The sequence below is a fragment of the Schistocerca gregaria genome, chromosome 6, assembly GCF_023897955.1.
Source record: "Schistocerca gregaria isolate iqSchGreg1 chromosome 6, iqSchGreg1.2, whole genome shotgun sequence".
Lineage (NCBI taxonomy): Eukaryota > Metazoa > Arthropoda > Insecta > Orthoptera > Acrididae > Schistocerca > Schistocerca gregaria.
The window spans coordinates 257,341,424-257,367,467 of record NC_064925.1 but is presented as its reverse complement, the minus strand read 5'-3'; the positions used below and the strand labels follow the sequence as shown (position 1 = coordinate 257,367,467).

The window sequence follows — 26,044 nt, the reverse complement described above, 5'->3', positions numbered from 1 at the left end:
ACATATCAGATCCATACATGCTGATGTTGTGAATATCTTGTTACATCAGATATTTGATAAAAAAAATTGTATTTGATATTCATTAAAGAACATTACCTCATCTGGATAACGTGTGTGCTGAACTGTAGCGAGACAAGGTGTAAACGGTTGAGACACATTGTATTCCCTCTCATCAAATGTATAAGTACAGTCCCATGCAATGCAGAACTGCCCATCAGACGTCACGCTGACACCGAAACGCCATTAGAAAAGAAGGCTGAGAGTACTGCGTTGTGACTAGAGTAGCAGTAGCAACAGAATAAGTCAGTGAGGACAACTCTTTGCCTTTCAACGTAGACTAATTATTGGACCTCACATGGACAACAGTATTATAGGGCCCAATTAAAACTGTCTAAGGCTGCAGAGTTTGGCTGTTGGTGTGTGATTGTTAGGTAGAGACGGGAAGACATCAGAACCAAGACCAGAAAGATCTCATGTACTGACAAACAGAGACTACCAAGCAAACCAGAGGGTGGGTGCAAAAATTTGCGTGAAATCAACACAAGTTGTCACTCGCGAGTTCTGAAGTGGCGCCATTAGCCCAGCCTTCACATTGACTGTTAGTAACACGGTACACAAATAGGGTGGTACAGAGGTCGAGCAGGCATCATAAGCCACACATCCAATTCAATGCTAAGCGACGCTTCAGGTGGAGAACAGGTTTGCAGGAAACGTGTCATTTGGAGTGATCAGTTACAATGTACCCTGTGGTAGTCCTACGGAAGGGTTTGGGTTTCGAGAATGCAAGGAAAATGTTCCGTATCATCATCTGCAGCGCTAACAGTAAAGTACAGAGAAAGTGGTCTTAGCTTATCGGGCTGATTTTCGTGGTTGCTGTTTCATCCCATTACTGCGCTAAGGAAAACGCTCACTGCCGAACGAAATACACGGTTGTATGCTGATCCGGTCGGAGATGATGACTGAAGTAATATGGCAAAGCACCCAGTCTTGAAGCAGCTACCGTGAGACAATGATTCGTCGACATTAAACTTCCTTAAATGCATTCTCCTACCCTTAGTCTCGACTTCAACTGAATGGGAATCTTTTCAGATTAACGTCACCTTTGCTCCAGACCGTAGTCTCCACCATTACTATCTTTCTTGATTTCGGTTCATGAGGAGGAATGGGCTGTCATTACTCCACAGATAGACATCTCGTCTATAAGTTCCTGACAGAGTTCGAGCTGCCATAAAGGCGAATGTAAGAATAGCCCCTGAGCCGTAGTTGTGTCCGGCTCTTCGAAAAGCTCGCCAGGCGGAGTGCTTTCGTTTCGCGTCTAGTGTTTACGGTGGCGCTTTCGGTTTGGCCCGCTATTTGGATCGCTACCACCCTCTGGCGGGAGGTGGAGCAAGTGTAAGGCCGCGTGACGTACTGGGCGGTGGCCGAGAGAGGTGGTGGTGCGAGTGGGGACATGTTGTTGGGGGTAGTCAACTGTTCGCCCGTGCTTTGCCCGACCTCTTGGGTGTCAGGAGCTACGTCTGCCTTACGCGCATGTACGTGGCTCATGAAGCTTAGATGGCATGGTGCAGGAGATCAGCGCATGGGATCGAATTTCTTATCGGCCGTGGAAACCACTGGCAGCGGTTGGTTCCGACAAGCATTTGGAAGTGCAACGTGTTCCCGGCACTGTGGTGTAGTGTGAGAAGTTGAGTACTGTTTTATGTAACAGAGTTACTTATATGTATAGCTATACGTATATGTATATAAAGGGGTTTTTCAAGCTCTAGTGAAGTGTATGAGTTTCTTCACCAGTGGTCTTGTTGGCGTCTTCCCATCACAGTTTTAGTTTGCCCGACCGCGGGAATGTGGTAATTGCTTCTTGGTCGGGCCGTTTCATCTACACCTCGATTGGGTGATTGAGGGTCGGTGTCGCGTGTCTCTGTGGCTCGGAGTCTGTGCAGGCACCGCCCTTGCTACATCTTCTGGTTTTGGGTAACTCGGGGACGTGGTGACCTGTAATAGAAGTTTTGGGGCTGATCTGCTGTGGCGCTGTAGACCACCAATAACTATTCCGCCTATTGTGATTTGGGCCCGTTTACACTTCTCACTCCCTCACCGAGCTAAGGAAAATTTTTTGGAGAACTGCCTTTAATGTGAAGGTTTGTGTGCTGGCGTATTCACATTTATCTTGTAACAACTAACAGGTGTAATATAAGTTATTTAAATGACGAGAGACAACTGTTTTAGCTTTAGTACGAAATAGCTACTTAAAGGTGTGTTAAAATCTTACTGTTGGTAAGTTGTTATCGTCATAACTGGTAATCTCCTTTCCATAAAGAAAATTTGTCCGCTATTCGTCTAAATTGTTCTTGAAACTTTTTTAAATGCCAGACTTAAAAATTTATTATTGAGAAAACCTTTTAAAATAAAATAAAATAACCTTAGCAATGGTGTTATTTCACCAGCACCTCCAGGCCCCTACTTCCATGATAACGTCTTTGGAATAACGTGTGTTGTTGTTTGTGGACCGCACTAATTGACGGTTCACCCCCTATTAGTCTCCTCTAACCGGTGTCCCTATAATTTTGATGAGATAATGTGGAAGAACAAATCCACGTACCACGCTGTTTAGCGCCCTTAAACCTCAAACACACACACACACACACACACACACACAAACCAAATCCATGTAATGTTTATACAATAGTTCTTGTGCGCAAACGTGTCGGGTACAGTGCCCTTGACAGCGTGCTGCATATATTTGGTCAAGTCATTTGTAAAGATCGACAAAAGTATTGGGTACGGTTCACAAAGGAGATGAGTATGGTTCACCGAGAGTTTAATGTCACCCTAAGGACGTTTCAGTACTTCATTTCAGGAGTGCTGAGGACTTAATAGCAGAGAGAAAAATGTTTACCATGTACGGGAGTATGCGCTGTTTTGAAAGGTCCAGAAGGTTTAAACTACGTACCGAACCATGACTCGAACACCTTAAACCACGACCATTATGAACAACGATATTACCTACTGAAATTTCCAGGCAAGATGCACCATACACGATGAACCTAGTTCACCATCTGTCACAACCTTGAATACGTGAAAGATCATTGAGGTCCAACCTCCAGTTATACCTTTTTCATACTCAAACATTTTGAAGATTCTGGGCAGAGAAGGGAAGAGAGAACCAAATTAAGAATTTCATTTAGTTTTTGAAGTTTGTGTTGATCGAACATTAGAAGTGGCACTGCCAAACAATGAAGGTGGTAGGTTTCAAGACTTTTTACATAGTAATGTTCGACGAATGCCACTGACAGAATAATTAAAACATTTCCTTGAGAGGAACTGAGATCATAATTTGAATATATCTCACAAATTTGAAGAACGGTCCCCAAATGCTCGTAACATTTTAACTCGGCAGAGTGCACAACCTCAGTAGTCCAGAGAGAGAAAAGGTTGAAAAAGTTCAGGGCGTTACAGATTGTGTAAATTACTGCAGTACAGCTCTCAAAAACAACAACAATATTTGCCGAATCTTTCCTATTGTTTGTGTCAGTGATCAGTCTATCATTGGAATTTGTGAAAAGTTTTAACTACCTATATTTTAATATTGCATTTTTATTATCTTCTTTATTGACTAATAGAAAATTATGGAACAATACGTAGGTTTGTATTTAGCGAGTGAATGAGTGAGTAAATGTATGTGTCATTAGCTATAAACATAAACACAGGTATTTAGATTTGTCACAGTTCCCTATTTCTTTCCCATTATTTGTTGATGGTTAACCAGTAAAATGTTTTAATTCTGTGCGATGTTTCTGAATGTCTAAAACGAAAATTATTTCGGGTGGACAGGTAGGTAACCAAAGTGAGGAGGTACTATCATTGTAATTAAAAGACTCGAGCTATTTCAAACGCATAATGAAAGGAGGGCTTTAGTGATCATAAGGCTCTTACATTATCATTTACTACAGGTGTTACAAGAAATTTCCAGAACGGTACGAAATTATTTTTCAGTACCAAGAATGTTAAGAAACAATTTCCAAAATATATGATAAATAAACAGCATATACACTACCAGACAACAAAGTGGATCACACAGAAAACGCGGTTGGACGTCAATGTAACATCGTATACATACACAGCATCGACAGTGATGTAAAAGATTAGAGAGGTAATTTCCTCAGACAGGTAGAACAACCATCGCACTGCATTGGTGGTGTTAAAACGCCTGATAGGGTATGTAGGAAGGTGGAAACATCAGATGTTAGATGATCACTGTGAAGGACACGGAGATACCACATAACTGTATGAGACAGCGTTATCTGTACCCAACAGCGTCTAAAAGGGGCCAGCTCGCCGAATCGTGGCAATATCCAGATATGTGGGACTTGAGAATAGGACAGTGCTCGGATGTTGGACAGCTAGGGAACAAGGGGCGGGTACACCCGTCGCCAAGGTTCCGATAGATCACGTCTCACCACCAGAAGAGAGGAACACCGTATTGTGTACCAAGCACATCTTAAGCCATTCACGTGGGTGCTTCACATCAAAGAATAAGTAGTGGACCCTCAAAAACATTATTTTTCATCCCTCACCATTGGTCGGAAACTAGCAGCAGGGACGTTGCATCATTATGTCATTCGTAAGTTGCCTTTACCATCACGACGCGAACAACTGAGTTTGAAATGTCGCCGTGAGCAGAAAGCATGGAATGCGAAAGAATGACGTCATATTGTGTTCAGCGGTTAAGGGTGGTTGGGTCCTATCCATCAGTGTGACCATCATAGACGAGCATGGAGGTGACATCCAAGGATGGGCGTATTAAATTCTTCATTTGTGTGGCCATAGGGTCCGTAGTTGCTATATCATCCTTGAGGGTATTTTTGTTATGTCGTTGCAGCTACAAAAATGCGTGATTTTTTCATCAGATACGTTTCGCTTTATCGAATTAAAATAGACACTAAAATCCATGACACAGTATCATGGCTCTCCCTTGATGTAGAAAGTATGTACTGTTGCATCCCTGTCAATTAAATCATAAAAATAATTGAAGAAAACCTGAAAACACACAACCAGCTACTTCATGAACTCGCAAATGAAACGAAAAAACTATTGCAGTTAATAACACAAAAAATTATTTTCAATTCAATGAAGAATACTACATACGAGAAGAAGGTTTACCCATGGGTTTACATATTTCAGGAACATTAGCAAACATTTTCATGAATCACATAGAAAAATTAATATTTAAAGACAAAAAAAAAAACAAAGAAAAGCTACAACATCATCTACCGGTACTGATACGTGGATGTCATAATATGAATGGTAGATGAACCTAAAAACAGAATACAGCAACTACACAGACATAAATAGTGTACACAGAAACATAAAGTTCACAACAGAAGAAGAACAAGAAAACACACTCAAGTTTTTAGATATAACCATAAGAAAAGACAATAATAAACACACATTTTACGTATACAGAAAACCCACAACAAGTGACATTATCTTAAACGCAACTTCAGACTACACACAGAACCACGAACAAGCTGCTACCAGATACATGTTAAGCAGGCTGAAATAGATCCCCCTAAACACTTCTACTTACCAGAAAGAGTTAGCCATTATAAAACAAATAGCATAAAAATTGACACAAAGAAACACTGGTAGACAAACTAAATAAAAAAATAAACAGACAAATAATGTAAAAAAGTAAGCACACCGTAGTAACTCGTACAACTTGCACTACAACAGAAAATCGCATACAATGACCTACCACAACACATTCACCCTCAAAATAAAAATCGCATACAATGACCTACCACAACACATTCATTCTCAAAATAGGTAACATATTAAAAAAACAAGGCATAAACATTGCTTTCAAAAGAAACAATTCCATACACAAACACATCCCAAAACTAAAATAAAAACCAGCAGATAGCAACAATGTGGTGTCTATCAGCTCAGTTGCAAAGATTGTGAGAAGATATACATTGGAATGATTGGGAGGACATTCGACACGAGATGTAAAGAACACATCAGTACGGTAAAAAACATTGAAAATTTGTGGATTACCTGAAAGAAGAAGACCACAGACTAAGCAACACTGAAAATGATAAGAATATAATAAAAATCACCAAAGACAGACACCTCCTCCCTTTACATGAAAATTTGCACATATAAAAGGCATTAAAAAAATAAACAGTTGCTCAATGACCAGATAAATATTGGAAACCAAACTTTATGTGGAATAATTGATGAAATTACATGGAAAAGAAAGGAGCCTTTTTCATCCTTCATTTCCTCCCACTTACCTCCACCCTCCCCCCCCCCCTCCTTCACTCTCAGCCCATTTCACTTCTCGCTCCTCACCTTCTCCTCTAACTCACAATGCATCACACTGATATATATTTATGTCCACTCATCACGGTTTCCCCCTCCCCTAAAAAAATCCTCCTTCTCTATTCCTTTTCTACTCTTACACAGTACATGAATGCACAGATACATAGTTAATTAGAACTACACACATACAATAATCTAGTTAAAATATGTTATAGGTCAAAGGCAAAGTAGTGGGAAGGTTATGTTGGCAACGTTACAGAACACATACAACAACACATATTTGAAGTACACACATAAACAATGCAGTTGTGTGCATTGACGTGCGTTGTGAAAGACATAAGAAATGCATAGTACTGCAGAACATGTAAAAATTAGACCATTATTTATGTCTAACACAGTGAAACAACTATGTGTTAGCAGACGGAATTTCCCGATGTGAGCGAGAAATCAACTGAAAAGTCATCCGAAGATAGAAATCAACCTATTCTTAACGAACTGTTTTTCGATCTAAAAGTAAATTAAAATATAAATAACTTTATTACAGACCACTGATGATGCTTCACCACAATAAGCCGAAACGCGTCTGGTGGAAAAATCACGCATTTTTGTAATTGCAACGGCAGATCAGTAGGTCACGGCTAGTAGTGATTCAGGGAACTCACACTTAACGTCAGGAACAGCCATTGCCCTCATGTATTGCATCTCATTCGGCTGTATCGTGGTGCCATTTATTCAACAGAGTATACTTCGCAACACATGGTTGATGTCTCTGCGACCAGTATGTGTGATGCTAAGGTAATCTTGTGGATCACAAGATCCTCATTTCTGTTCCCAATAGAACATGTGTGACGTTATGTAGGGGTCAGCTCCGACCCAGTGCCAATATCCAGGATATCAACCATCTGCTACAATCGGTGTGGGCCAGGTGAACTCTGGAGAGGTTTGAACGGCTTCATGGCACCCTTCGCAGTGTATTGACCCAGTCAAGATGCTGTGCAACTTGTTACTGATAAGAGGGCCCATACTGCCAGGTGCTTTGTAAATCGATTTTGTAATCACCGAAACACATCACATATCTTCTTAACATACCAAGTTTGATTTCCTCTCTTTTTCCCCTTGTTGGTGCTTCACGCTTTGAGTCAGGTACTTACTGTACAATGATCTGAGGGCGAAGACGTGTATCACGTATGGACGAAATTCTGAAGAATCGTACAGTACGCTATAGACAGACATGTGCCAAGAAAAGCTGTGAGCGACACACTTCCCTCACGATGGTACAACAATCCTGTGAGAAGTAGCTACGAAGGCAAAGGGACCTTCACCACAGATTTAGGCGAAGCAGAAGACTGGCTAGAAACAAAAGCTAAACGGAGCCAAAATAAACGTAATGAGGGCATTGAGAGCAGTATTTAATGGATTCGAAAGTAAAATTTTGGCTGCTGATATAAGTAAAAATCTATCAATTTCTGGTCTTACATTAAGTCTGCGAGCAGTTCTAAACTTGGAATATGGCTGATAGAAGACCAAAACGCTGAATTCATCTTCATTGTGAAGGATCGTAACACGGTTACTCCATTCAGCCATAGCACAAATGCCGAAACGGCTAATATGGAAATAAGTGATCGCGAAACGGAAAACTAAAAATTCACGATAATGGATCGGCTTCTGGATCAGATGAAATAACTGTAAGATTCAACAGAGGTTATCCGATAGAACTTGCTTACCTTCCGGCAATAGCACAGGGTGTATCAAAAAGAATCATCCGGTTTGGCACGATTCAGGAACTAATAAACTTATAAAATGAATTTTGTTTCTGATGAACGGTACACTCTATACGTTAATCTTAATGCGACGAATGTCACAGATGTAAAGATAGTTTCTCTAGTCCAATAAGATAGCGTTATATTGCATTAACTGTTTACAGTTTACGTAAATTTATTTGATAACGTTGGAAGTTCCATGAGCCGTTTTGCAGGTAAGTCTCTTTTATACAGGGATCTGGTAATGACAGAAGATTGCAGTGAAATGTAGAACGACTTGCGGTGTATCGATGATTGGTGTAGGGGCGTAAATACGAGGGGAGTTCAATAAGTAATGCACAACATTTTTTTTTCTGAAACCAGGTTGGTTTTGAACGAGATTCCAATAAACCATACCATTGTCAACTCTTTTGGCTACAAAACCGTATCTTTCAACATAATCTAGTTTAAGTTTGATAGCCTTGCCTCATCTTACTCGAACGGTCTGTATGCTAGCATGTAAACACTCTAGTGGTCGCAGTCGGAGCCAAATGCTTACTGCATCAATAAACCCCCCATCATAAGCAACTACTTCCCGGGGACTGCAACCTCCATTGGGCCAGACAAATGTAACTCGAAAAGTGTTAGATCCGGGCCGTAGGGTGGATGAGGGCCACGCTTTTGTGTGACCGTATGTGGACAACAGCAGTACCAGCAGTACCAGCACGTATGACCTGTTGAATGTGTTCACAGTTGTGGATATGGACTACCATCAGCTGTATAATCGAATGACGACAATGAAAACTTCTGCAACACCGGTTCTCGAATCTGGAAGCCATACCAATAGACTATCCGAGCAAGCTTCACAGCCAGACAGAAGTTGCATATGTCGTCAAACATGTGTCTACATCCTGCGTTCGTACATCCGTTATGTATATTGCCATAGAGGGGCGACATTTTAATTGAAAGTATCTTGGCCTGTGTCGACGGATCAATACGATATTGCAGTGCGTGTTGTTCAAAAGTACGATGCAATGTTCCTTTAAGTAATGCATGAACGTCCGAAGGAACAGGTACTACGGCGACTACAGCCGTTATCAAGTAAGGGTCTGGTAGAAATTTTCAGTGTCGTCACTAAATTATACAACTGTTCGTTGTCTATATTTACAACAGCGAATACATTTCATGTATTTCGTAACGACTGCCATCGCATCAGTGCATGTCAGAGCGAACATTGCCTTCTACATCTGATCAACACGGACTGCAGCATCGTAGAGTATCACGTCGAATGAGAATGTCCACAAGTTCCAGCGCTGCAGGAGTGACGCTGTAGGATGCTAGGTTGCAGCGATAAGTTGCTGCTGCCCGTATGAAACAGTCTAGGACACAATAAAAATTTGCCAAACAAACTCCATATCTTGACGAATCACTGAGGTCCGTGATTAAACAGTTTTGCATCTCACGCGACTGGCAGAGACTCAAAGTTTAACAAAATTTAACTTTATATTTATTATTCTAAGATCATCAAACAAAGATTACTCAATCTTCAGAGATCAACAGCAGCGTCTGCTTTAAACCTTACACCAAGGTATGCATTACATTCAACTAGGATGAAATAATCAGCCAAATAAATGAAATAATCATGAAGTGAAACCACACCAAGCTTAAAAATTTAAAAAGCATGAAGAAATACAGATTGGATGCTGCTGCAAAGTATGCGTCAGGCTTCTAGCCAAAACATTTCGTAACATTATAACCAACAGCGAAAGATTTACTAGTTGAATGAACAACAAAATCAAAATTTGTTAATGTACAATATTCAGACGCTACAAGTAAGTTTCTGCAGCAATGGCGGCTTGAGGCCCAAGAGCTCACGAGAGTATACAATCATTAGGTTTTTCAGGAAACTTACGGAATCCAGAACCTCTCCAACTTTACAGTGCTCAGCACGTGAGAAAATTTCAATTTAATCAGTTCCCAGAATCAAGACAAGCCACTCATTTCTAAGTAGCGAGTTATCGACTCACTTTAGTATTTAACACAGACCAGTATTTATTCGACGGCTTCACCAAAACATATGAAATGCGCATACCAAAAAGCACCAATTCTCAACAGTAATTAATCTTGTATTCAGAGAAAAACGAATCAGTTTGCTTATTCGGAGATTAAAATAGTGGACTAATAAATCTGCTTTTGCCACACAGGAAAGCATGGAGAGGAACTAATTTCTACGCTCTCTCGGATTTCCACCTCTTAGGCAACCAAACCTCAGTCCCAAGAAAATGGTCTACCTTAGTAAATTTAAAACAGTTTGGCTAAAACTGAAACATAAAACACAGCTAATACCGAACTATGCAGAATACTACGGCACACATTTGTCAAATCAAAAGGAAAATTTTTACAGCAAATTGTCTAATACGTAACGCTTTGGTTCAAGTACGCTTCTTTAACCTCGTACCTCGTTCGATCATGATCTGTACCAAAAACTATGACTAAGAGTCAGAATACAGGTAGACCCAATGACGCGATATACGCACCGTTACACAGTATAATACAGAAACCATAACTGAAACACTGTATACCTACAACAGAAATAGACAGAGCATTAAATTTCAATAGTACAATACACAAATCCAAATGCACATGGTGGAATAAATTGTCTGTGAACTTCTCTGGCTGGCATAATTCAACCGCCACGGTTTTGATGTAACATCGTCACAAGACAAAAGACAATTTGAAGCCTGTACTCTATTTACACTCTGCAGTTAACAGACAATATACAATATGTCCATTATAATTATCCGGGCTGTTATGCCGTGATCGGTTGATGAATTCTGTGTCAATGCCCAACGTTTCGTTCCCGTCTGCGGAGGACATCTTCAAGGGGGTCTGTATCTAGATGGAAGGTCCAACACACCCACTGGCTCGCTGGACACCTCCTTTAAGATTTCCTCCGCAGACGGAGACGAAACGTTGGGAATTGACACAAAATTCATCAACCGACCACGGCGTAACAACCCGGATAACAATAATTGACATGACATGACATGAAAGTCTACATTTTAGTATAATATACATTATGTGATCAAACGTATCCGGAAAACTGGCTCAAAATGATTTACAAGTTTCTGGCGCCTTCCATCGGCAATGTTATAATTCAATATAGCGCTCGTCCATCCTTACCCTTGATTACAGCTTCCTCTCTCGCAGGCATACGTTCAGTCTGTGCTGGAAGGTTTCTTGGGGAATGGCAGGCCGTTTTTCACACAGTGCTGCACTGAGAAGAGGTATAGATTTCGGTCGGTGAGGCCTGGCACGAATCGGCATTCCAAAACATCTAAAAGGTTTTCTATAGGATTCAGGTTAGGACTATGTGCACGACAGTCCATTACAGGGATGTTATTGTCGTGAAACCACTCTGCCACAGGCGGTGCATTACGAACAGGTGCTTGACTGCGTTGAAAGTTGCAGTGGCTATCCCTGAATTTCTCTTCAACAGTGGGAAGCTAGAAGGTCCTTAAAACATCAATACAGGCCTGTGATGTGATAGTGCCACGCAAAACAGCTAGGGGGGCAAGCCAGCACACTACAACGAGCGCCCACACTGTCTCCAGACGTAAACACAACTCCCTGTTTACCCTGTGCGAGCCTCTACGTTGACGGTATCGGCAACTCACGGCCACATTTCGTCAGATCCAAAGAACAATGTCAGGAAACGACTATTGTTCTACCGATCGGCGGTGTCTCACCAGAAAACTTCCATTGCATTGAACAAAGAGTAGCAGCTGTGTGCGGCCGTTCGAAACACGGGAGGCCTAAAAGGTTTGCGCGACCTTCTTCCACTGGCGACAGACGACTCACCCAACGACTCACGTTGCTTTGGTTCACTGCCTGGTCTCCGTAGACATTCTGCAAGTGCCTATGTACATGTGTGATGCTCTGATTTGTAGGCCACCGCAGTTGCAGGCGGACGTTTTAAAGGCTACGTATTGTTCCCCAACCTATTGAAAGTTCGTGAAACTATAGGGGCTGAAGCGGGAGTACACCACGACGCCACACAGAAACTTCCGCGTCTTTCAACCGAAATTGGCCGAGGAGAAAGATGTATTGCTCTACACATTGAACGCCCGTTCGAAAATGTAACACATTATGCTTATAAAGGTGCAGACCACCGTTACTGTTATGCCAACGACGAGAAGTCACTGGAAACCGGAACATTCGAGAAATGTCTAGGACTAAACTTCCAGAGAGAGACCTAAAGCGAAATGACCACATGAAGTAAAGTGAAGGCAAAGGAGAAAGGGTTGTGTAATTCATCCACGAAAGAAGAGGTACTGTTCATCTTTCTGAAACTCTTACGAAATATGATAGGCCAAAGAGGTAGATAAGATACCAAGAAGAGCTGCCGGTTTCGTCACAGGACCGTTTTGCCGGGACGAGAGAGTTACAGACTCTGGTATCATTCGCTACGAGACAGGCGGTGTGTTTCACAGAGGGGTTCACTGTTGAAATTGCAACAGCATACTTTCACGGAAGGGACGGAGTTCAAATTACTTCCTCCAATGACTACGACCACAACATAAGAGAAATTAGAGCTCCCGTGGATATTTTTTTCGACAGCCGTTCTTCCTACGGACCATTCATGAGGAATGGTTCAAATGGCTCTAAGCACGATGGGGCTTAACATCCAAGAACATCAGTCCTCTAGACTTATAACTACTTAAACCTAATAACCTAAGGATATCATAAATATCCATGCCCGAAGCAGGATTCGAACCTTCGACCGTAGCAGCAGCGCGGTTCCGGACTGAAGCGCCTAGAACCAGATTCGTGAGGGGATAGAGAAGACAGAAACGACAGTGCGTCCAGAGACATCCTCTGCCGCAAACCATCAGGTGGCTTGCGAGGTATCGTATGTAGAAAAATGGTTCTGAGACTTAATGGCTCTGGGACTTAATAGCTGAGGTCATCAGTCCCCTAGAACTAAGAACTACTTGAACCTAACTAATCTAAGGACATCACACACTTCCATGCCCGAGGCAGGACTCGAACCTGCGACCGTAGCAGTCGCGCAGTTAGAGACTGCAGCGCCTAGAACCGCTCGGCCATCCCGGCCGGCAGGTTCTGTTGTGGCCAACGACGTTCACAGCCACGGAAGTGTGATCATGTCTTCTTTGGATACCTGTCTCGGATCTGCATACAGCGCCACATTTTTTGGAGAATCCTAGGAGAACGGAAGCATCATGTTACATATGTCATCGTCATAAGGGTTTAGCAGTTACCGCGATGGTATGGGCACCACTGTTTACACATCAGGATCACCTCTTGTTTTCATACCTAACAATACTGACAGCTCACATTACATTTATGACAATTTGTGACCGGTGGTTCTGCGCTGCCTTCGAGGTCTCTATCACGTTCTTTTAACAATTGTTGATACTTTGACCAATCTCGGTACAGGTGCCCTGACCAGATGTCTGCCAAGTACCTCACCCATTGAAAACATCTGGTAATTGGTTGCCGAGAGACAGGTGTTCCGCTACTGGTTACCCGCTACGACAGATGGACTGAGACGCAGAGACGCCGAGACATTTCTGCATGGAGTGGCGTTCGTGTGTATGTCAGCCAGCCCAGCTCGACTCATGCCCAGACTAGCCAGAGCTGCTCTTGTTGTCAGTGTTTAAAGCTGTACATATGAAAGATCACACCCTGTATACTTTCAAGTCACCTACAAATTCAGTAATGTATTCTTTTATACTGTAGACACGCAGTTAATAATATTACGTTATTTGTTGCTCTTATTGGTGTTCCAATTTAATGATCAGCGGTATTTAGAGATACAATTAATTTCCTTCTGCTCTAAATTTAATCACACTACATCTTTCCACATCGACACTTGTGATAACAGATCTCCAATCGTTTTGTCTTTGTTGCGTTGTTAAATGTACATTATCTCTTGTCAACTTCTATCTACGCTGCGTTTAAGCTAGTCGCCATTTATAATTATCTGCCCTCATAACAAATTCCCGTTGTAGTACCTTGCCTTTAACATAACGTCCATCCTGCCTATGGAGGAACCAGCCTCTTTATCGAACGTTTTTCCGTAACCTGTCTCTCAATAACAATTCTTTCAGCAACATGGCCTCACCAACTGCCTTCATTGCATTCTGTCTCTGTAGCAATCTGTAGCGCACATTAATTGAAAACTGATTGTATTTATATTTATAGGCTATCTTTATAAAAGGGTTACCTGATTAACACACTCAATACTGAAGTTTTAGGAAGCTTTTTAGTGTATATATTTCATCTTGAAATTAAGAGAGCATTGTTTTGTGTGTAATATCTACAAATATGCCAAAATTATTATATATCTGCAACTAGTTTCGACAGTACGTCACCATCTGTCAGAATTAATACTTTTAAAATAATGAATACAATTAACGTATAATTTTAAGATATAAGGTTGTTGGGGTATCGGGGCCTTTGCATGAAATTATGTCGCAGGTTTGTCATTTTCTGGTATAGAATATCAGGTCGTATTCAAGTCCCTCACTATCTAGACAACAAAATAAATTACGTGGACGCCAACCCGTCAGCACAGCGTATCAAAATTTGGTTTCATCTCTTGCATTCTTAAGCTGAATTGAGTTGTAATTAAAAACATTGCTGCAAATAATAGATAGAAAATGACGAGCTGGTAATGATATCTCATACAAACGAATTTAATCATGTCCAAGAGGTCTTGCGAAGGGATAGAAACGCAGATCAAGCACATACATTACTCCTAAAAGAGCACAACGAACACCTACGTAATCGACAACGTGATTATTAAAATCATTTTAGAGTAACTACATTCAGAGTGCTGACCCGACATCGAAAAATCTAGATTAACTTTCAGCTAGGTGAATGGTAATTTTGTTACGTACTTTCCACACCTATAAGATTATTTGTTGGAGAGATATCATAATATTATTCCATCAAAACGATTTTTCGTATTAAAGCGATCACTGGAGCATCTGCCATAGACTTTCTAGAAGATGACCGTGTACCAGTAAGCAACAAATTGAGTTGTGGCCAAGGAGCTGAACTTGCTGTGAGGTGAAGCAGAAGGCCTAATTATATTAATGTCAATGGTGACACTGTACCCACGAAAAAGTTCGTGACAGACCTACTTCCTTACACTCAACGTATAATTCGTCTCCAACTTGTAAAAAATTCCTTACCTCCAAACTTTCATTTATGCTGCGTAACGGAAATGTTAGATTACAATCGGCTATCGCATGAGATTTCTACTGCTCATGCTTCCTGTGATTCATTGGTGATAACTTAATAACTAGATAAAAAGACGATTTACTGTAAAACACAGTTTGGATATTGTGCGTGTATTGGCACGTGAGCGACATCCTTATTTTTTTCCATTTGCTATTATATTAGTAATTATAGGAGTGCGTCAAAGTTTCTTGACCTGTGAGTGATGACTTGCTCGCAGTAATATTTAAAAATAATTCACAAATTTCGTGACGCTGATACTAAAATTATTGGAAACTAGGAAATTTCATAAAAACGATGGTGTGGTGAGCAGTATGTTTATTAACAGGTATTTTCTTGTCATCATAAGTTTCAGATTCATCTGATGAAATGTGATTTATGTTCTCTCGACACTGAATTTTGAATTCATTTAGTTCAAAGCAAGTAGCCCTCCGTTGTGAATTCAGCTCCTTGTGTATACCTGTCAGCTGCCTCTGATTAATCTGCATCTGTTTGGCTTGTTTGTTTTACATTGATATTGATTCATTAGGAACATACATTTGTACCGCAAAACAGGAAAAATACCAGAAGATTATAATTAAAGTTAAACTTTGAAAGCCCTGTGTAAATAACAACACTGGTCAGAATGACGTCAAACTGCAACGGAATATTATCGGAGAAGGGGAAAACATATGTCGGAAGGAAAAACGTTGTGTGAAAATTTATTAGTAGATGGCGCTGTATATGTCAGAATACGTACTTGAAAATACCTGTCATGCGCACAACCTGTTCAAGTTGGTACAAACACGCCGGGTACACGGCTTTTCGTCCTTTCGCTACTGAGACGTTCGCCATGACTGTCTCAATGCAGGGTCGCTCTGATGACTGTACACACGTCGCTCTGCAGAAGTTCTGGAGACTGAAGGGTCTTAAAAAAGGCGTTGATCCGATGACTGTCGAGCGTTTGGAGAAAATGATTATGAAATTCGAAAAGACGGATTCTTTTGGCTTGCAACCTGGTAGAGGGAGGAAACGAATTGATTCGACGTCAGTGGAAGCAGTGGTCACAGCAATGCAGGAGGAGACGAGTGGTGGTGTGCGAACGTGTAGTGCACGAACGTTGGATATACCAGTGAAGACGGTGCGTAAAAACCTACGATACATCCTACTCTGCTATCCATTCAAAATTACCCATGTGCACGAGTTGCTTCCTGTTTACCTGCCAGCTAGAGACACCTTTGATTTAGAATATCTTGCTTGCGTGGAAGTAGACGGAAGATTTTGTGGACAGATGAGACCTACTTCCATCTGACAGGATATGTCATTACAAAGAATTATCGAATATGGGCAACAGAAAATACACGGGCATATCAGTATCACTTCATTCTGAAAAGGTGACTGTGTGGCATGGGTTCACGGCATCATTTATCATAGGGCCATATTTTTTCCAAGAGGCATGTGCTTCCGGTCCTGTTAACTGTGCAGTAATTGGTAAGCGCTATGGGTCTCTTCTGCACAACCACGTCATTCCAAATCTCCAACAGCTTGGATGTGTGGATGGGATAGTTTTTATGCAAGTTGGAGCACCTATGCACATTACAAATCCAGTTAAACAGCTGCTGAAGCGCCATTTCGAAAATGCCAGAATTATCAGCAGCGTTTTCGCTACAGCCAGTCCGTTCCGGTCACCTGGTCTTAATTCGTGTGACTTCTGGCTGCGGGGCTATCTAAAAGATATTGTGTTCAGTGTTTCGATTGCAAACGTAGCTCCATTGAAGGCACGCAGTTCGCAACACATTCTGAATGTGACCCTGGAAACATTTCCATTAGCTGTGGAACATGTTGTTTCTCGATTTCAACTTGTTGCAGATAGCGGGGACAGCATATTTAACATGCTTTGCGCCAGTAACAAGGAAATTAATAAACCGATTTGATTTTGAGTGATGATTTTTATGCCGTTTTTGGCCTCAGGAGAGTTAAAAACAGATTTTTCCTATCCGATGAGTTATTAAATTGCCGTGGTGGATGAGCTTACGTAACTAACAGTATCACACTTGTACACCTGTGGGCACTGAGTACTACAGTTTGTTTATCGTCAGACGTACATCTTAGGCATTTTTGTATGATTCATTTGTCATTTGTAGTCGACCACTATTAAATTATAGTGCTTACAGCGCCATCTATAGCTACATTTTGTAACTATTTAACTTTGTTCTGCCATACGTTTGCCCCCTTCTCCAATAATATTCCGTTGCAGTTTGACATCATTCTGGCCAGTGTTGTTATTCTATAGCATTTAAAAGTTTAATTTTAATTATCATCACCCTATATTGTGAGCACAATTCTGAAACATGATCTGACGTCTCAAATCCTTTTTCTACCGTTCTTAGCAAAATATACCCAGCTGTCTCAGTTGTGTACTTGCACAGTTGAAAACATACTTTGTGTTTTCCACATCTACAATTTTGTGAGGTCTACGTTTGTTTAAGAGAAATGGTGCTATATTTTTGGTGAATTGTGATTGAATTTGAATCCAATTACTCTCAAACATTTAAATCAGTTTTAAAACGAACTTACACGTTAAAAACAGTTGAATTGTTGCTATACATGGTTTCTACTAATTCTGTGCTCCTTGAACTAGCATTAGTGAAATAAGTGGTGTAAAACTGGAGGGCTTAAACATCAATGCATATTCGTTGTACAAGCTAATGAGTGCATAATAATGAGCAACACAGTAAATACTTATGTGCTACTGTAATTCTACATAGCATATGACGCAAAACATTGAAATACAGTTAGAACGCACTAAAAACCTTAGGTTTTGATAAAATGTATATAACCAGCGAAGAAAAGATATTAGTTCCACTTTTCACTAGTTTTGTACACTTCAGCAAATAAAAGCGGACACTAAGCTGTATTGCGTTATAAAGTACTGTCGGAAGGTGCTTTTCCGAACTGGTCCCTTATACTAAAGTGAACTTGGTGATAAACAGCTCATAAAAGCAGAGAACACAACTTTTGAAAAATGACGAAAATGAGGTATATTGAATAACTAATGAAGAGTTAGTGGAACTGTGAATTTATGGCACATCGTGACGAATCAAGGAATCAGTGAATAAAGAGTGGGGAGAGAGGGTACGATAAAAACGGGAGATCAAGGTACGAGTACTATAACTTTATACAAATGGATGAAGGTTGTAGTAGTTATGAAGAGATGAAGAGGCTTGCACAGGACAGGTTAGCGTAGGGGAGGTGCTTCAGTTCAAAACAACAATAAAAATTTCAAAAAGTAGGCCCTGATTTCAGAGCCTCAGGTGAAGCCATATTTAGTAAATTAGCGCGGAGGTAATGTTTGGCAATTACATATAACTTAATGGAACTCTACAGCCCTACAGTTTCCGTAAACTGCTACAGTGTGTGTTTTCAGATATTCCAGTGTAGTACAGAAAAAAGTCTGGTGGACTGTAGCCAATATACTGCAGCATACAAACCATGAAGCACGTTCCGCAATTAATTTTTAACCCACACGACGTATGTGATTACGAAAATTATGGAAAATTTACGTCAGTATGGCTGAAATAAGAGCTGAGTACCTTTGGTAACAATATTAGTTCAGTATTTAATTTAGGTGAAGAGTCGCTCAGAAAATAACGCTTCAATAGCTCGAAGAAGACAGTAGCAGAAATTCATCGTCTCTTCTGAGATTTATTCACTGCTGAACGTACAAAAATAATATTGTAAACTTTGTATGCAGCTACGTCCGGGCCTTCTCGTTGCGGTTGTGGACTGATGAAACTGCTGGAGCCCTTCCAGCGCGGCTGACGTGCAACACACCGCCTCCCAGGGTGTTGCCAAGCGTATCCCCCACACCGCCTAGAGTGCCTCCCAAGCCGACATCTACGGCGGCCGGTCTCCGCGTCGTGGTCATTGTCGTACTGGTGGTCGTGGTCGAGCTGTCCTGGGCGTCCACCGGGGCAGTCATCCCAAGTACAGCAACCAGCACCACCACGGACATCGCCAACGTCTGGAATAAAAGCAGTTTTCGACAAATACACTCCTGGAAATTGAAATAAGAACACCGTGAATTCATTGTCCCAGGAAGGGGAAACTTTATTGACACATTCCTGGGGTCAGATACATCACATGATCACACTGACAAAACCACAGGCACTTAGACACAGGCAACAGAGCATGCACAATGTCGGCACTAGTACAGCGTATATCCACCTTTCCCAGCAACGCAGGCTGCTATTCTCCCATGGAGACGATCGTAGAGATGCTGGATGTAGTCCTGTGGAACGGCTTGCCATGCCATTTCCGCCTGGCGCCTCAGTTGGACCAGCGTTCGTGCTGGACGTGCAGACCGCGTGAGACGACGCTTCATCCTGTCCCAAACAAGCTCAATGGGGGACAGATCCGGAGATCTTGCTGGCCAGGGTAGTTGACTTACACCTTCTAGTGCACGTTGGATGGCACGGGATACATGCGGACGTGCATTGTCCTGTTGGAACAGCAAGTTCCCTTGCCGGTCTAGGAATGGTAGAACGATGGGTTCGATGACGGTTTGGATGTACCGTGCACTATTCAGTGTCCTCTCGACGATCACCAGAGGTGTACAGCCAGTGTAGGAGATCGCTGTCCACACCATGATTCCGGGTGTTGGCCCTATGTGCCTCGGTCGAATGCAGTCCTGATTGTAGCGCTCACCTGCACGGCGCCAAACACGCATACGACCATCATTGGCACCAAGGCAGAAGCGACTCTCATCGCTGAAGACGACACTTCTCCATTCGTCCCTCCATTCACGCCTGTCGCGACACCACTGGAGGCGGGCTGCACGATGTTGGGGCGTGAGCGGAAGACGGCCTAACGGTGTGCGGGATCGTAGCCCAGCTTCATGGAGACGGTTGCGAATGGTCCTCGCCGATACCCCAGGAGCAACAGTGTCCCTAATTTGCTAGGAAGTGGCGGTGCGGTCCCTTACGGCACTGCGTAGGATCCTACGGTCTTGGCGTGCATCCGTGCGTCGCTGCGGTCCGGTTCCAGGTCGACGGGCACGTGCACCTTCCGCCGACCACTGGCAACAACATCTATGTACTGTGGAGACCTCACGCCCCACGTGTTGAGCAATTCGGCGGTACGTCCACCCGGCCTCCCGCATGCCCACTATACGCCCTCGCTCAAAGTCCGTTAACTGCACATACGGTTCACGTCCACGCTGTCGCGGCATGCTACCAGTGCTAAAGACTGCGATGGAGCTCCGTATGCCACGGCAAACTGGCTGACACTGACGGCGGCGGTGCACAAATGCTGCGCAGCTAGCGCCATTCGACGGCCAACACCGCGGTTCCTGGTGTGTCCGCTGTGCCGTGCGTGTGATCATTGCTTGTACAGCCCTCTCGCAGTGTCCGGAGCAAGTATGGTGGGTCTGACACACCGGTGTCAATGTGTTCTTTTTTTCCATTTCCAGGAGTGTACTTTGTGTTATTTCTGAACTTGTTCCATATCTTACTATAATATCAGTGAGTTACATTTGGAGCCAGTTACCTTTTAACAAATACTGGGTGTAACAGTTTGCATTGACGCCAAGTGAAATGACTTCATTGGCTCACTGATAAGTAAAGCACGTGTCACTTCAGTTCGTTGGCAAGATACCGGGAAATGCAGTCATTATCAAAATGAGCTTTTAAAAATCACTTATAGCTTAGACTGGTAAAATATTCTTCAAGGTTGTACAGCCCACACCATATAGGACTAGGGTTGGAAACATTCTGCGATGGGTAGCTCGAAAGATCACGGGCAATGGAATAAAGTAAAATCACTGTCACATAAACCTTTGAAAACAGATGCAGCTGAATCCAAGTGCCTCAGTTTTTGTGCTTCTGGTTAATAAGAACAGGGTTTTCTTAACGAGTTCCTCTAAATTTCAGTTGAGAAAACTTGCTTATGCTCACATCGTTGTCGATATTCTCACACGTCATTATAATGCTGTATCTATTGAAGAGTTAGTTGTCACAGGCTAACAGTGTTCTACTTCCCTAATCTGTGGAACTGATTAAACTCTCGTTTCGCATATTTCAGATGTACTGGTGCTGAGCTGTGGTACGTCCTAGCCTCTGACGGAATGTCAACTGTAGTATGACAGCACTTACATTCATAGCATGGCTGCACATGCACTCAGAAGAAGCTGAGTAGCAGTCATCATGGTATAGTGATTATGATACTAGACTGTTGCATGGAGGCTCGTGAATTCAAAACTCCCCTGAACTGTAACATTTTAATTTCTGTATTCAGTTCGAGTACATTCTAGAAGTATCCAAAAATATCAAGAATCAATGTACTGGTATGTTCTGTAACTGTATATATACCGTACATGTTATGGCCGGAGGCAGTTCGCTCTGCGCTCTTGCATGTGCAAGTGCTGAATGAACCTTCGTTAAGTGAAGTCAGTGTACGTCGTTCATCTAATTACACATTATTCTCCAACTTTTTATGCCTCAACGTGGGTCGTCATCTTGCTCTTCTTCCTCCACGTTCACTGAAGAATGCTTTCCTTCCGGGATTTGTCACATCGAGTCATATGACATGTCCTGCCCGTCTCAGTCTACATACTTTATGAATTTGACCACGTCATACCCTTCACAGCAGTCATAAAGCTTTTCATTCCTTCGCGTTCTCCAACTACCATTTCCATACACAGTTCCAAACAGTCTCCTCAGTATGCTTCTTTCGAGTGATCTCAGTCTGCTTCTTCCTTTGTAATCGTACATGTTTCAGCGCCATACACAACACTGATTAGAAGCACGCGGGCTATAATTTCCGTCAAAGTGCTTCTATTTGCTTCTATCTTTGCGCCCAGACATGTGAAACATTCCACTCGCTCAAAAGTGATACTGTCAAGGGCTACTGTGGGCTGTAAGCGTTGACTTTTACCATTACAAGAAATGGCGCTGAGCACTATGAGACTTAACTTCTGAGATCATCAGTCCCCTAGAACTTCGAACTACTTAACCTAACTAACCTAAGGACATCACACACATCCATGCCCGAGGCAAGATTCGACCCTGCGACCGTAGCGGTCGCGCGGTTCCAGACTGTTGCGCCTAAAACCACTCGGCCACCCCGGCCTGTTGTACTATTACACATATTTTTGTTCTTTCCTTAATTAATTTTCGAGCCCATCTTCTCTGCACTCAGGTTTAGAGCTAAGAATGCACTTTGTAGATATCTAAATGCTCTATTCATTGGGTACAACTTATCTGCATTCTCAGCAGTTGTACGGACGTATAACAGACAGTACTTTTTATCTGGATATTCGATTCATGTATAACGTTTTCGAGTGCCAAATTGAAGAGTAGGCAGGGAAGCCTAGCCCATTGTCTTCGCCCTGTTCGTGCATGTAATAACGTGGGTGATAACGTAGACTGCACTCGCACAGTACATTAGGGGTTCCGTAGGGTGACCTCTATCAAACATAAATTTTCAAGGCATCCGAAACTCCCACCATAGCCTCGTAAAGTTTTGGCCAATTTATTGTGTCATATGCAGATTGGAAATCATTGCAAACATGGACACACACCAACATTAAATTCGTTGGTCTCTTCTACTATTTGCCGGAGAGTAAATATAAATTTTACAGTTGATTTGGTAGTGGCTCCAAAATAGTGTGGTCTCTTTTTATGTGGTAAGGACTGGATCCTCTGGTCCAGCTGAACAGATAATTGTACACGTTCCTCTACATGGAGGCCATTTGCAGCCATTCATTAATTGTATTTTTGCGGATGACGATGCGCCATGTCACTGAGCCACAATTTTTCGCGCCTTTGAACACTCATTTTCTGTAACTTCCAGGACAGCTGATGTCATCGATTTATATAGAAGACCGATTTCGGCATTTCTCCGTTGACATCTTCGGATCTGCGAAGGATGGAACCGAAAATGCTAGGGTACAGCAACTAACATAACACACATAATTATGTGCAAAAATATGCAACACATACAATACCAGCATTACTACGTTTACATCATTACATAATCTCGTCTCTCAATACAATAAGAGGTGCTATGCAATTTATGTTCATGTTGGAATCATGAGCTATACTAAAAGTTAGTATGTCAGTTTTGAAACAACAGGCATGTACGCATACATCATTACGTCTATTACAAATGCTCCATTCGTCACCACTTTACAGCCGACAGATCTCAGCGTAAACATTCTTAGTAATACGTAAGTATATTAGATGGCGCAGTGGTAGTACAAATCAATACCATCATCTCTAATTTCATTAAGGCATAGATCTACTATAACAAATAATTACATATCCGTAAATTATTATAACACATAAGTAAAGTCGGTATTCTAAATTAGTGAAAAACTGTCAGTGTTCACAATACTACAGATTCCCCCACCCTAACGATGTCAGAAGCGTATATTTCCGAGAGTTCTTTGAAGAATATTGTGGAAAATTCGAGGGAATAATCGAGGAACTTGGCATGAAGATCGCACGGACTGAATCACATCAAACTTTTATCGGACATAATCGAGAGTTCAGTTCGTACACATCCAGCACAACATCCCGCATTGTCAACAATTCAGAAATTATGGACGGTTATACAGGACGCATGTCTCAGTGTTTATGCAAGGAACTTCCTGCGACTTCTGGAGGCCATAACACGTCGAATTTCTGCACTATGCCGGTACAGAAGGACGTCCGACACGATATTAGGAGATATCTCATGACTTTTGTCACCTTGGTGTACATACGAAATAAATGAAGGATTATATGAAAGCTGCAACGATGTGAAGTCCTTATATTCTAACAACGATCTTGTATAATCTGTCGTATCTCATTAAAGTTTAAGTTGTTTTATGGCTTAAAAGGTATCTCTGCTACAAAAATTGGTGTAAGAAATATGAAGGGACTGAAGTATTAGTGAGTGAAACTGTATTACCTTTCTAGACAGCTTGTAGGAAACCATTGCCTCGTTTTCTAGAGCACTGGATAGTAGGTCAAGAAACAGAGGTATGTATATATACTAAAGCCTATCGCTACCCGTTTATTGAGGTCACCGCTCGAGTTAAGGACGCAGCAGGTGGCAACACTGATAACGACTCCTGAGGAAAATGAATTGTTTACTAGTAACGACTAATAGTGATGATTACCACATTTTAAAATTTATCTGTTTGTCGTTCCTACTTACGGTACTTCAAAATTGTTTCAACAGCTGAATTCTAATTTGACATTTTTCAAGTGAAAAAGAGCAGTAACTTGCAAGAAGGTTGTGGCCTCTTGTTTCTCATTTACTTCATTTTATTCATACTGAGTAAATGTACCATAACTGATAATTCCACGCTGCAATATTTTAAAAGAGACTTAGTATTCCAGGGTCAAAGATGGAAAAGGAATAGAGCAGAAGACAAATGGCTAGCATTGAGAGATAGAATAGTGAAAGGAGCAAAGTTAGGTATGAAGGCAAAGCCCACTCTAAATCCTTGGATATCACTAAGACATTGAATTTAATTGAAGAATGAGGAAAATACAACACTGTAGCAAATAAAACAGGTGAAAGTGAATGCAGACATCTAAGAAATGACATCGACAGAATGTGCAAAATGGTTAGGCAGGAGTGGTTAAAAAAGAAATGGAAGGCTATGAAAGCATGTATAACTAGAGAAAATATAGATAACACTTTTAGGATAATTACAAACACCTTTAGAGGAAAGAGAAGCAACTGTATGAATACCAATAGTTCAGATAGGAAACTACTACCAATAAAAGAAGAGAAAGATCAAAATTAGAAGGAATATATAGAGTTCTTTTACAAGACAAAGCAGCCTGAAATCGTATTATAGGAAGTAAGAGGAATTTTATGGAGATGTAATAGGAGGTATGATATTCCACGAGACGCGCGGGACTAGCCGAGCGGTCTCAGGCGCTGCAGTCATGGACTCTGCGGCTGGTCCCGGCGGAGGTTTGAGTCCTCCCTCGGGCATGGGTGTGTGTGTTTGTCCTTAGAATAATTTACGTTAAGTAGTGTGTAAGCTTAGGGATTGATGACCTTAGCAGTTAAGTCCCATAAGATTTCACACACATTTGAACATTTTGATATTCCACGAATAACTTTACAGAGCGTTAAATGATTCAAATCTAAACGAGGCCACTGGATTAGACAACATACCTTCAGAACAGTTGACGTTCTTGGAAGAGCCATCCTTGGAAGAGCCATCTACGACTAAGCTGTTCCTACTAGCGTGCAAAATGTATGTGACAGGCTAAATACCCTCACATATCAGGAAGAATGTAACGATTACGACTCCAATGAAACCAATCTCCAAAGGGTATGCATATTAGTGAACCATCAGTTTAGAAAATCACGCTCGCAAAATGTTGACATGAATTAGTTTCGAATAATGTAAAATCTGGTAGAAGCCGATCACGGGGAAGATCAGCTTTGGTACCGGAAAATGCAGGGAAACGCGTGGCAATAGACTTTACAATTTACCTTACAAGACTGATTAAAGAAACCCAAAACTTACGATTACGGCAGTCTTAGAGAAAGTTTTGACAGTATTGACTGAAATACTCTGAAGTTTGGAAGGTACCGACGATAATATACAGTGAGCGAAATGACATAGTATTTTGAGCAGAAGCCAGTGATAGTGCTGGAAAGGCTTGAAAATGAAGCCGTGACTGAGAAGGGAGAGAGAAAAGCGTTTTTTAAGAAGCAAAATA

At 41.7% G+C, this 26,044-nt stretch overlaps 1 long non-coding RNA gene across 1 annotated transcript; it reads right to left on the bottom strand.

Moving 5' to 3' along the window:
- Positions 1-18,991: 18,991 nt before the first annotated feature.
- Positions 18,992-24,308, bottom strand: LOC126278159 (uncharacterized). Its single transcript, XR_007550663.1, has 2 exons — positions 24,264-24,308; positions 18,992-19,335 (listed from the first exon to the last, which is right to left on the bottom strand). It is a non-coding gene; the product is annotated as an uncharacterized LOC126278159 (long non-coding RNA).
- Between the last annotated feature and the right edge of the window lie 1,736 nt (positions 24,309-26,044).